The 14546-nt window shown below is 39.2% G+C and overlaps 1 pseudogene; it reads left to right on the top strand.

Moving 5' to 3' along the window:
• Positions 1-4783: 4783 nt before the first annotated feature.
• LOC128114778 (serine/threonine-protein kinase 24-like) lies at positions 4784-6420 on the top strand (annotated as a pseudogene).
• Positions 6421-14546: the final 8126 nt, after the last annotated feature.

Genomic DNA, 14546 nt, shown 5'->3' with positions numbered 1-14546 from the left:
TCCAAGACCTGAAAAGGGAAAGAGAAAAAATAAAGAAGACACAAACAGAGGGAATGCCGGAAATAGAAAATCTGAGTAAATGAACAGGAACTTCAGATGCAAGTATAACCAACAGAATGCAAGAGATGGAAGAGAGGATCTCTGGTGTTGAAGATGCAGTAGAAGAAATAGATTCATCAGTCAAAGAAAACACTAAAGCCAACAAAGTCATGACTCAAGATGTCCAGGAAATTTGGGACACCATGAAAAGACCAAACTTATGAATAATAGGAAGAGAAGGAGAAGAATACCAACTCAAAGGCAGAGAAAATATATTCAACAAGATTATAGAAGAAAACATTCCCAACTTAAAGAAAATACCTACGAAGATACAAGAAGCCTATAGAACACCAAACAGACTAGACCCCCCAAAAAAGTCCCCTCGCCACATAATAATTAAACAACAAAACATACAGAATAGCCAGGCGGTCCTGGCACACGCCTTTAATCCCAGCACTTGGGAGGCAGGGCAGGCGGATCTCTGTGATTTGAGGCCAGCCTGGGACAAAAAGTGAGTTCCAGGAAAGGTGGAAAACTACACAGAGAAACCCTGTCTTGAAAAAAACCTCCCCTCAAAAAAACATACAGAATAAAGAAAGAATATTAAGAGCAGCAAAGGAAAAAGGCCAAGTGAATTATTAAAGCAAACCCATCAGAATAACACCCGATTTCTCAATGGAGATTTGAAAGCCAGAAGGACCTGGAAATATGTAATGCAGACACTAAGAGACCATGGATGCCAGCCTAGACTAATATACCCAGCAAAACTTTCAATCATCATAGATGGAGTGAACAAGACATTCCATGACAAAGCCAGATTTAAACAATAATTATCCACAAACCCAGCCCCACAGAAAGCACTAGAAGGAAAATTCCAACCTAAGGAAGTCAGATACACCCTCGAAAACACAGACAACAGATAACACCACAGCAGTAAATCCCAAAGAAGAGAAGTACACACACACTACCACCAAAAATAAATAAATAAATAAATAAATAAATAAATAAATAAATAGCAGGAATGAACAATCACTGGTCATTAATGTCCCTTAATATCAATGGATTTAATTCACCTATAAAAAGACACAGGCTAACAAAATGGATACTAAAGAAGGAACCACCTTTCTGTTGCATACAAGAAACACACCTCAAATTCAAAGATAGATACTACCTAAGAATAAAAGACTGGGAAAAGTTTTTCTAATCAAATGGACCTAAGAAGCAAGATCGTGTAGCCATCCTAATATCCAGCAAAATAGACTTCAAACTAAAATCAATCAAAAGAGATCAAGAAGGGCATTACATACTCATCAAAGGAAAGATCCACCAAGACGAAGTTTCAATTCTGAACATTTATGCCCCAAATACAAGGGCAACCACATATGTAAAAGAAATATTACTAAAGCTTAAATCACATATAAAACCCCACACATTAATAGTCCAAGACTTCAACACCCCAATTTCACCACTGTACAGATCTACCAAATCAAAACTTAACAGAGAAATAAAAGACTTAACTGATGTTATGACTCAAATGGACTTAATCGATATCTACAGAACATTCCATCTAACAAAAAGGAATATAACTTTTTCTCAGCACTCCATGGAACATTCTCTAAAATCGACCACATACTTGGCCACAAAGCAAATCTCAACAGATACAAAGCAAGTGAAATAACCTCCTGTGTTCTATCAGACCACCATGGTTTAAAGTTAGATTTCAGCAACAACAAAAACTACAGAAAACCTACAATCTCATGGAAAATGAATAATACTCAACTGAATCACCAATGGGTTAAGGAAGAAATAAAGAAAGAAATTAAAGACTTCCTAGAGATCAACGAAAATGAAGACACCACATACCAAAACTTATGGGACACTATGAAAGCAATGCTAAGAGGGAAATTCATAGCACTAAATGCTCACATAAAGAAGTTGGAGAAATCTCACACTAGTGACTTAACAGCACACCTGAAAGCTCTAAAACAAGAAGAAGCAAAGTCTCCCAGGAAGAATAGACACCAGGATATTATCAAAGTGAGAGCTGAAATCAATAAAATAGAAACAAAGAGAATAATACAAAAAATTAATGGAACAAAGAGTTGGTTCTTTGAGAAAATCAACAAGATAGACAAGCCCTTATCCAAACTAACCAACAGACAGAGAGAGAGCAACCAAATTAACAAAATCAGAAATGAAAAGGGGGACATAACAACAGACATTGAGGAAATCTAGAGAATCATCAGGTCATACTTCAAAAACCTCTACTCCACAAAACTGTAAAATTTAAAAGAAATGGATAATTTTCTGGATAGGTACCACATACCTAAGTTAAATCAAGACCAGATACACTATTTAAATAGTCCAATAACCCCTGAGGAAATAGAATCAGTCATTAAAATCTCCCAACCAAGAAAAGCCCAGGACCAGATGGTTTCAGTGCAGAATTCTACCAGATCTTCAAAGAAGAGTTAATACCAATACTCTCTAACTTGTTCCACACAATAGAAACAGAAGGAACATTATCAAACTCCTTCTTTGAGGCTACAATTACCTTGATTCCTAAACCAAACAAAGACACAACAAAGAAAGAGAACTAAAGACCAATCTCCCTCATGAACATTGATGCAAAAATACTCAATAAAATACTGGCAAACAGACTCCAAAAACACATTAAAACAATTATCCACCATAATCAAGTAGGCTTCATCCCAGGGATGCAAGGGTGGTTCAACATACGAAAGTCCATCAATGTAATACACCATATAAACAAACTCAAAGAAAAAAACCACATGATCATCTCACTAGATGCTGAAAAGGCCTTTGACAAAATCTAACACCCCTTCATGATAAAGGTCTTGGAGAGACCAGGAATATAGGGAAACATACCTAAATATAATAAAGGCAATTTACAGCAAGCCAACAGCCAACATCAAATTAAATGGAGAGAAACTCAAAGCAATTCCACTAAAATCAGGAACGAGGCAAGGCTGTCCCCTCTCCCCATACTTATTCAATATAGTACATGAAGTTCTATCCAGAGCAATAAGACAACATAAGGAGATTAAGGGGATACAAATTGGAAAGGAAAAAGTCAAGCTATTTGCAGATAACATGATAGTATACATGAGTGACCCCCAAAATTCGACCAAGGAACTGATACAGCTTATAAACACCTTCAGCAACATAGCAGGATACAAGATCAACTCAAAAAAATCAGTAGCCCACCTATGTACAATTGACAAACAGGCTGAGAAGGAAATCAGAAATACATCACCCTTTACAATAGCCAAAAATGATATAAAATACCTTGGGGTAACTTTAACTAAGCAAGTGAAGGATCTATATGACAAGAATTTAAGTCCATGAAAAAAGAAATTGAAGAAGATGTCAGAAAATGGAAAGACCACCCATGATCATGGATAGGCAGGATTAACATAGTAAAATTGGCAATTTTACCAAAAGCAATCTACAGATTCAATGCAATCCCCATCAAAATACCAACACAATTCTTCACAGACCTGGAAAGAATAATTCTCAACTTAATATGGAAAAACAAAAACACTAGGATAGCCAAAAGAATCCTGTACAATAAAATAACCTCTGGAGGCATCATGATCCCTGACCTCAAGCTCTACTATAGAGCTACAGTAATAAAAACAGCTTGGTACTGGCATAAAAACCAACATGTGGACCAATGGAATCGAATTGAAGACATTAATCTGCACACCTATGAACATATAATTTTTGACAAAGAATCCAAAACTTCACAATGGAAAAAAGAAAGCATCTTCAACAAATAGTGCTGGCATAACTGGATGTCAATATGTAGAAGGCCACAAATAGATTCATATCTGCCACTGTGCACAAAACTTAAGTCCAAGTGGAACAAAGACTCAACATAAATCTAGTTACTCTGAACCTGCTAGAAGAGAAACTAGGCAGCAGTCTTGAACACATTGGCATAGGAGATCACTTCCTAAATATAACACCAGTAGCACAGACCCCGAGAAAAACAATCAATCAATGGGACCTCTTGAAACTGTGAAGCTTTTGTAGAACAAAGGATACTGTCAACCAGACAAAGTGACAGCCTACAGAATGGTAAAAGATCTTCACCAACTCCACTTTCTGACAGAGGGCTGATATCCAGAATATATAAAGAACTCAAGAAATTACACATCAAAATGCCCAATAGTCAAATTAAGAAATGGGGTATAGAGCTAAACAGAGAATTCTCAACAGAGGAAACTCAAATGGCTAAAAGACATTTAAGGAATTGCTCAACATCCCTAATTATCAGGGAAATGCAAATCAAAACAACTCTCAGATATCACCTTACACCTGTCAGAATGGCTAAGATCAAAAACACTGAAGACAGCTTATGCTGGAGAGGATGTGGAGCTAGGGGAACTCTCCTTCACTATTGGTGGGAATGCAAGCTTGTACAGCCACTTTGGAAATCAATATGGCGATTTCTTAGAATATTGGGAATCAGGCGGGCCCAGGCCACCAGGCTCTCAGTGGACACCTTGGCGGAGCAGCAAGGTGGGGCCAGGAGAAGCAACCGCAGTCGCATGAGGCCCGCAAGTTCCTGGCTGCCCGCCCCAGGCTTGGTGTATCGGGATGTGGCCCGTCAACCTGTGTTGAGACCAGCTGGGTGCGGTGGCCTCAGACTCCAGAGCCCACCCCGGGCCTGCTTGCCATGAGTGTCCCAGGCCAGGAAGTGGCAGCGCTGAGTACCATGGCCCACACCCCAGTGCAGTGGGGCCTTCCAGGCATGGAGAACCTGAAAGCAGACCCAGAAGAGCTATTTACCAAGCTGGAGAAGATGGAAAGGGCTCTTTTGGTGAGGTGTTCAAAGGCATTGACAATGGCACTCAGAAAGTGGTTGCCATAAAAATCATTGATCTGGGCCGGGCGGTGGTGGCGCACGCCTTTAATCCCAGCACTTGGGAGGTAGAGGCAGGCGGATCTCTGTGAGTTCGAGGCCAGCCTGGACTACCACGTGAGTTCCAGGAAAGGCACAAAACTATACAGAGAAACCCTGTCTCGGAAAACCGAAAAAAAAAAATCATTGATCTGGAGGAAGCTGAAGATGAGATAGAGGATGAAGATGAGATAGAGGACATTCAACAAGAAATCACAGTGCTGAGACAGTGTAACAGTCCATATGTAACCAAATATTATGGATCCTATCTGAAGGACACTAAATTATGGATAATAATGGAATATCTTGGTGAAGGCTCTGCCCTGGATCTATTAGGACCTGGTTCTTTAGATGAAACTACCATATTACGAGAAATTCTGAAAGGACTTGGTTATCTACACTCAGAGAAGAAAATCCACAGAGATATTAAAGCGGCCAGCATTCTGCTCTTTGAACATGAAGAGGTGAATCTGGCTGACTTTGGAGTAGCTGGCCAGCTGACGGAAACCCAGATAAAAAGGAACACCTTTGTGGGTACTCCCTTCTGGATGGCGCCGGAGGTCATTAAACAGTCAGCCTATGACTCAAAGGCAGACATCTGGTTCCGCGGCATCACAGCAATAGAACTGGCCAAAGGAGAGCCGCCACACTCTGAGCTGCACCCCATGAAGGTATTATTCCTCATCCCCAAGAGCAACCCTCCTACGCTAGAAGGAAACTATAGCAAACTCCTCATGGAGTTTGTGGAGGCCTGTTTGAACAAAGAGCCGAGCTTTAGACACCGCCCCCCACCCACCCCCACCCCCCTACCTCCCACCCACCCCCCAAGGAGTTACTGAAGCACAAATTCATCATCCGCAACGCAAAGAAAACGTCCTACTTGACTGAACTCTTCGACAGGTACAAGACGTGGAAGGCTGAGCAGAGCCACAATGACTCCAGCTCAGAGGACTCAGACCTCAGACGTGGAAACAGACGCCCAGGCGTCCCGAGGCAGTGACTCTGGGGACTGGATCTTCACAATCCGGGTGAAAGATCCCAAGAATCTGGAGAACGGGACTCTCCAGTCATCAGATTTGGAGAGAAATAAGATGAAAGACATCCCAAAGAGGCCTTTCTCTCAGTGTTTGTCCACAATTATTTCTCCTCTGCTTGCAGAGCTGAAGGAGAAGAGCCAGGCATGTGGAGGAAACTTGGGGTCAATAGAAGAGCTTCCAGGAGCCATCTACTTGGCCCTGGGATCTCTTACACCATGGTGGCTCAGCTCGTGCAGCGGCTGCAGAGATACTCTCTGAGTGGTGGAGGAACTTCAGCTCACTGAGATGCCTTTGGCATTTGGGTTTGGTTTTTCCTTTCTTCTTCATCTTCCTTCTTTAAAAGTCAATGAGAGCCTTTGCTGACTCTGCAAAGAGGTGTCATGGAGGGGCCCCTCTCCTACAGCCACCGGCACTTGTCCAATGATACAGGCCTCACCATGTCACAGCCAGATGGAGTCTTTCAGATGGGGTGGAGAGGGTCTACTCCTTCAAGCAATTATTTTATTTTTTTATTGTTTTTAATTTTAATCATAGTGCACATCTTCAAAGAACGTATCTTTAACAAAACCCCTGAAATGTATATTTGGATTGTGACAAGGCAGTTGAAGACACGCAACCTCAGGTACCCTGCTTTATGTTGATAGCTCTTCCCCCTGGGAGACGGAGAGTTGCTCTGGTGGATCAGTGTACAGATTTGTATATAGCGTCATTTTTACAGGAACTTTTGGCGTGCATAAGGAATCACTGTGTACACATTGGCCAAGTGCTTGTGTAGATACTGTCTGTGGAGTAAATATTTGACAAGCCAGAACTTGAGTCTATTGCCTTGCCTTTATTACATGTACATTTTGAATTCTGTGACCAGTAATTTGGATTTTATTTTGTATTTACAGGGTCTGTCATTAATAATAATTAACCCCCTCCCCAATGGAACACTCCTGTTTGTACCTCAACAGATGCAAATTTCCCCTCATTACTATGCCCCTTTGGTACACTTGGAAGTTTTTCTTTCTCATCGATGGTACTGTTCTTAGTGTTTTCAATTGGAACATATCTCGTCTCACAGAGCTTTAAATTATTCTCTTAAGTCTCTCCCAGATGAAGCGCTCTCATCTAATCTTGTTGAGTTGTGCTACTGCTGTGTCTACACCAGATGTACCATCCTCTCGACACTTTTCTGTTCAGCCTTGTCATAGAATCTGCATATCATCTTTCCCACATGAAAGTGTCTGAATGCTTACACAAATAAATTTTATAACTCAAAAAAAAAAAGAAAATTGGGAATCAATCTCCCCCAAAACCCAGCTATACCACTCTTGGGCATATACCCAAGGAATGCTCAATCATACCACAAGGGCACATGCTCAGCTATATTCATAGCAGCATTGTTTGTAATAGCCAGAACCTGGAAACAACCTAGATGCCCTTCAAATGCAGAATGGATAAATAAAATGTGGTACATATACACAATGGAATACTACTCAGCAGAGAAAAACAATGACATCATGAGGTTTGCAGGCAAATGGATGGATCTAGAAAAAAATCATCCTGAGTGAGGTAACCCAGACTCAGAAAGACAAACATGGTATGTACTCACTTATAGGTGAATAATAGATGTAAAATAAAGGATGACTAGACTGCTACTAACAATTCCAGGGAGGCTACCTAGAAAACAGGACCCTAAGAAAGACACAGGTGCTGTGGGATGGTCTGTATGTCAAGTGTGTTGCTGATTGGTCAATAAATAAATCACTGATTGGCCAGTGGCCAGGCAGGAAGTATAGGTGGGACAAGGAGGAGAATAAAGCTGGGAAGTGGAAGGCTGAGTCAGAGACACTGCCAGCCGCCATGATGACAAACAGCATGTGAAGATGCTGGTAAGCCACGAGCCACGTGGCAAGGTATAGATTTATAGAAATGGATTAATTTAAGCTGTAAGAACAGTTAGCAAAAAGCCTGGTACAGCCATACAGTGTGTAAGCAATATAAGTCTCTGTGTTTACTTGGTTGGGTCTGAGCAGCTGTGGGACTGGCAGGTGAGAGAGATTTACCCTGACTGTGGGCCAAGCAGAAAAACTCTAGCTACACACAGGGATTGCCCAATGACAGAGAAATGGATGAGATCTACATGAGCAAACTGGACATGAGGGTGGGTAATGAAGGGCAGGGGTCCAGGGAAAGAAAGCTTAGGGGAGCGGGAGATCCCAGCTGGATCAACAATAGAGAGGGAGAACAAGGAAAAAGAGACCATGATAAATGAAGACCACATGAGAATAGGAAAAAACAAAATGCTAGAGAAGTCCCCAGAAATCCACAAAGATACCTCCACAATAGACTACTGGCAATGGTGGAGAGAAAGCCCGAACTGACCTACTCTGGTGATAGGATGGCCAAACACCCTAACTGTTGTGCTAGAAATCTCATCCAATGACAGATGGAAGTGGATGCAGAGATCCACAGCCAGGCCCCAGGTGGAGCTCCAGGAATCCAATCGGCAAGAAAGAGGAGGGATTGTATGAGCGAGAACTGTTGAGACCAAGATTGGAAAAAGCACAGGGACAAATAGCCAAACAAATGGAAACACATGAACTATGAACCAATAACTGAGGAGTCCCCAACTGGATCAGGCCCTCTGGATAAGTGAGACAGTTGATTAGCTTGAACTGTTTGGGAGGCACCCAGGCAGTGGGACCCAGACCTGTCCTTGGTGTATGAGCTGGCTGTTTGGAACCTGGGTCCTATGCAGGGACACTTTGCTCAGCCTGGGAGGACCAGGTTGAGCTGAATCCCCAGGGGAGTCCTTGCCATGGAGGAGATGGGAATGGGGGGGTGGGCTGAGGGAGGGCAGGGGGGGTGAGGAGAGAGGACAGGAAAATCCGTGGCTGATATGTAAAATTAAATCAAATTATAAAATTCAATAAATAAATAAATAAATAAGAATACAATTAACAGTAGCCAGGTAAATATGTCACTGCCAAAGCCCAGCTATCCTACTATAGCAAGCCCTGAATATTCCAATGCAATTAAAGCACAAGAAAAAAAACCTTAAACTAGTTTTATGAAGATGTTGAGGTCTTTAAGAAAGAAGTGAATAAACCCCTTAAGGAAATAGGGGAAAAGACAAACAAAATGGAGTAAATGGGTAAATTCCTTTAAAAAGTCCAAGAAAACCAAAAGCATACAAACAAACAAAAAACTCAAAAGAAAAAGTTAAAAAAAAAAACAAGTAAAAGTGTTCAAGACATGAAAAATAGAAATACAAGCAATAAATAAAATGCAGACTAAAGAAATTCTGGAAACAGAAAATCTAGGTAAGTGAAGAAGAACTACCGATGCAAGCATCTCCCAAAGAATACAAGAGATGTAAAAGATAATCTCAGGCATTAAAGATATGATAGAAGAAATAGATATGTAGGACAAAGAAAAGGTTAAATATAAAAAATTCTGGCATAAAAGATCCAGGAAATCTGGGATACTATGAAAATACCAAGCCTAAGAATAATAAGAATGGAAGGAGAAATACCCAGAAAATATGTCAAACAAAATCAGAAGAAAATTTCCTTAAACAAAAGAAGGGCATGACTATAAAGGTACAAGAAACATAAAAAATATCCAATAAATTGGACTGGAAAAGAAATTATCCTCAGCACATAATAATCAAAATACTAAACATACAGAGAAAAGAAAGAACATTAAGAGCTGCAAAGCAAAAGGAGAAAGTTATATATGAAGACAGACCTATTGGAATCATGCTTGACTTCTCAATAGAGACTCTAAAAGACAGAAGGCCCTGGACAGATATACTGCAGACTCTAAGAATCCACAAATGCCAGACTGGATTACTATTTCCAGCAAAACATTCAATCACCATAAATAGAGAAAACAAGATTTTCAATGATGGAGTCAAATTTAAACAATATCTATCTACAAATCCTGCCATACATAAGGTACTAGAAGGAAAACTCCAATTCAAGGAGGTTAACTACACCCATGAAAACACAGGAATTAAGTAATCTCATACTAGCAAAACCAAAAGAAAGAAAGCAAACACACACACACCACCACCACCACCACCACCACCACCATCACCACTATCATCATCATCACTGCCAAGAAGATAGCAGGAATTAATGATTATTGATCATTGATATCTCTCAACACCAAGGGATTCACTTCCTTAATAAAAAGACCCAGACTAACTGAATAGATACAGAAATAGGATACATCCCTCTGCTGCATGCAATGAAAATATCTCAACATCAAAGATATACATTTGTAGCAGGAATCTTAAAGAGTCTTATTAATAAAATCAAACCTGAGGCCAGTTATTGGGGTGAATGTTGGAAGATCAGAGAAACAGAACAAGACACAGCTTCCTCACCTTGCCAGTTCCTCAACTGTTCCTCTTTCCTCAGACTGGAAGCTTCTGAATCCTCATCCAGAATGATGAACTGCTGCTCGAAAGCCTGAAAGCTTAACCAGCCAAATTCCTCTAATTTCTGGTCTTCATGCCTTATATATCTTTCCTTTCTACCATCACTCCCTGGGATTAAAGGCTCGCTTTCTGGGATTAAAGGCATGAGTCATCACGCTTGGCTGTATCCTTGAGCAGATGGATTTCTGCCTCTGGAATGCTAGGATTAAAGGCATGTGCTACCACTGTGTATCCTCTATGTTTAATATTGTGACTTTTCTGTCTCTAACTCCAGGTAAGTTCATTAGGGTGCACAATATTTTGGGGAACACAATACCACCACATTTCCCCTTTTTTGTCTAAAAATAAAAAAGCTTATAACTAATATAAGAAAAACTATCCAGTAAGAATATACAATATATACAGTCAATAATTACATTAACAATGTCTACTCCATTAACATTTGACAGATTCAGACAAAAAACTCCATTATATATATTAATAATGTCCAGCCCAGTAACATTTGATAAACTCAGACAAAAAATTTTCATTACTTATCTTATTTAAAACAAATAGTTCCTTTTTAAAAGTAGATTCCATAATATCCCTTTTTATCTTATCGTATCCATATTCTCTCTTTTTTCTTTTCATAATAGAGTCAATAATCTACCTTTTGTCATTTTTATATCTTCCCCCTTTTTTAGTGTAGATTCAATGATCTACCCATTTATCCTATTATTTCTTTATCTTTTTTCTCAGAGTAGATTCGATGATCTACCTCATATCTATATTCTCTTTTTTCTTTTTCTTTCTTTCTTTTTTTTCAAACAAAAACTCTGAATCTAATCTCCTTGTTCAGTTTTTTTTTCCTGACCATTAACAATTAACAACTTGTAACCAACCATCATAAACAATGACAATATCCAAAACTCATTAAACGACCAAAAACCTCCCATCCCACCTCTTGGGAATGTGGGCATCATTTTCTTAAAATTACTTCCTGCTTTCTGTGGGTGAAAACATCGTTAGGGAATCCTGAAAAGAAAATTTTTGAGTTACTTGTCAAGTCTTTTATCATTTGTCCAGTCGCTGCATAACAAGAAAGTGCAAGGCTTGTTTCAAGTCCTTGTTCAAGTAGTCTATGAATCTGGATCATCTCAGCTAGCCATGTTGAAATTGCCCTAAACAGTTTGTAGTCCAAAGTCGATCTTTCTGTGGTGTTAATCAGCTTAATGGCTTTACCGTAGTCCATGTGGAATCATGACTCAATGAATCCCAGCTGAACTGCTGCTCAAAAGCCTGAAAGCTTAACCAGCCAAGCAAGTGCTTCTAGTTTCTAGTCTTCATGCCTTATATATCTTTCCTTTCTACCATCACTCCCTGGGATTAAAGGCTCGCTTTCTGGAATTAAAGGCATGAGTCACCATGCTTGACTGTATCCTTGAACAGATGGATTTCTGCCTCTGGAATGTTAGGATTAAAGGCGTGTGCTACCACTGCGAATCCTCTATGTTTAATATTGTGACTGTTCTGTCTCTGACTCCAGGTAAGTTTATTAGGGTGCACAATATTTTGGGGAACACAATACCACCACAGAGTAGAGGGTTAGAAAAATATTTTCCAAGCAAGTGGACTTAAGAAGCAATAAAATGTACTTCAAATTAAAATTAATCAAAAGATATGGGGAGGGATACTTAATACTTATCAAAAGAAAAGCCACCAAGATGATACTTTCATACTTAACATCTATGCCCTGAATGCAAGGGCACTAACATTTGTAAAAGAAACATTACTTAAGCTTAGACCCACATTGGCCCTCACAAATCAGAGGTAAATATTTCAGTATCCTACCTTCACCAATGGACAGTCATCCAGACAAAACTGAACAGAGAAATGTAGCATGAACCCTAATTCGTCTTAATAAAAACCCAGAGCTAGCTATCAGAGTAAATGCTGAAAGATAACGAGGCAAAGAAACAAGCCACACCCACCTCTCGCCTTACCAACTCCTCAGCCAAAAAGACTGAGCTCTTGTCTCCTCCTGTCTTATATTCCTTTTCTCTGCCCAGCCATATCATTTCCTGTCTCAACCTCCCCTAGTGCTGGGATTAAAGGTATGTGTGCCTCCCAAGTACTTGGAGCAAAGGCATGAGGTCCCAAGTGCTGGGATTAACCTGTGTGTCACCAATGCCTGGCCTCTATGACTAACTAGTGGCTGGCTATGCCTTCTGTTCTTCAGGAAAGCTTTATTTGTTAGAGAATATATAAAATGTCACCACAGAGAAACACTGGAGATAACAGATATTATGAACCAAACGGACCTAGCAGATATCTAGAGAACATTTCCCCCTAAACAGAAAAGAATAGACCTTCTTTTAAGCACCTCATGGATCTTTCTAAAAATTAACTGAATACTCAGTCACAAAGCAAATCTCAACAGACACAGGAAAATTGAAATAATGGCCTACATCCTATGAGACTATCCCAGATTAAAGCTGGCCTTCAACAACAGCAGAAACACCAGGAAGTCTACAAACTCATCAATACTGAACAACTCTCTACTGAATGAACAATGGGTCAAGACAGAAATAAAGAAAGAAATTATAGATTTTCTGGAATTCAATGGAAATTATTGCACAGCATATTCAAACTTATGGGACACAATGAAACCAGTGCTAAGAGGAAATTTCATATCACTAAGTGTCTACATGAAGTAATTGAAGAGATCTCATACTAGAAAGTTAACAACACAACTAAAAGCTCTAGAAAAAAAGGAAGCAAGCACACCCAAGAGGAGTAGACAACAGTAAATAATCAAACTGAGAACCAAAATCAATAAAAATAGGAACAAAGAAAACAATACAAAGAATCAATGGAAGAATAGTTGATGCAGTGAGAAAATCAGCAACATAGATGAATCCTAGTCCAAGCTAACTAAAAAACAGAGAGAGAATATCTCAATTAACAAAATCAAAAATGAAAATGGGGACATAATAACAGATATCTAAGAAATTCAGACTCATAAAATTGGAAAAATCTAAAGGAAATGGATAATTTTCTTGATAGATACCACTTGCCAAAATTACAGATAAACAACTTAAACAGATCTATAACCCCTAAAGAAATCAAAGTAGTCATTAAAATTCTCCCAACAACCAAAATAACCCAATGCCAGAAGGTTTTAGATCAGAATTTTACCAGACTTTTAAACAATAGTTAATACCAATACTCCTCAAATTACTCCACAAAATTTAAACAGCATTTCCAAATTCTTTTTTGAGACCACAGTTACATGATAACCAAATTATAAAGTGATTCAGTAAGGAAAAAACCTACAGACCAATTTTCCTTATGAACATATATGAAAAAATACTCAATAAAATATTTGCAAACTCAAATCAAGAACTCAAAAAAAAAATCCACCATGATCAAGTCAGCTTCATCCCAGAAATGCAGAGATGGTTCAACATCTGAAAATCAGTGAATGTAATCCACCATATAATCAAACTGAAAATAAAAAAAAAAAAAACGAACAACATTATCATCTCCTTAGATGTTGAAAAAGTCTTTGACAAAATCTAGCACCTCTTCATGATAAAAGTCTTGGAAAGTTTGGAGATTAAAAAAGGGACATACTGATCCATAGTAAAGACAATTTATAGAAAGCATATAGCAAACATCAAATTAAACGGAGAGAAAACCAAAGAAATTCCACTAAAATCAGAAACAAGAAAAGACTGTGCACTTTCTTCATATCTACTAAATATAATACTTTAAGTTCTACCTAGAGAAATAAGAAAACTGAAGTAGATCTGCTGTGGGATGTTCTGTATGCTCTGAATGTGTTGCTCTGATTGGTTAATAAAGTGCTGATTGGCCAGTAGCCAGGCAGGAAGTATAGGTGGGACAAACAGAGAGGAGAATGCTGGGAAGGGGAAGACTGAGGAGGAGATGCCACCAGCCACTACCATCAGAAGCAGATGTTAAGATACCAGTCAGCCACGAGCCATGTGGCAACTTACAGATTAATAGAAATGGGTTAATTTAAGATATAAGAGCTAGATATCAAGAATCCTGCCATGGCCATACATTTTATAAGTAATATAAGCATCTGAGTGATTATTTT

The sequence above is a fragment of the Peromyscus californicus genome, unplaced genomic scaffold (genome assembly GCF_007827085.1).
Source record: "Peromyscus californicus insignis strain IS unplaced genomic scaffold, ASM782708v3 Scaffold_10__1_contigs__length_136768540, whole genome shotgun sequence".
Taxonomy (NCBI): domain Eukaryota; kingdom Metazoa; phylum Chordata; class Mammalia; order Rodentia; family Cricetidae; genus Peromyscus; species Peromyscus californicus.
The sequence above is the reverse complement of the archived record's forward strand: the minus strand, read 5'-3'. Positions and strand labels throughout refer to the sequence as shown.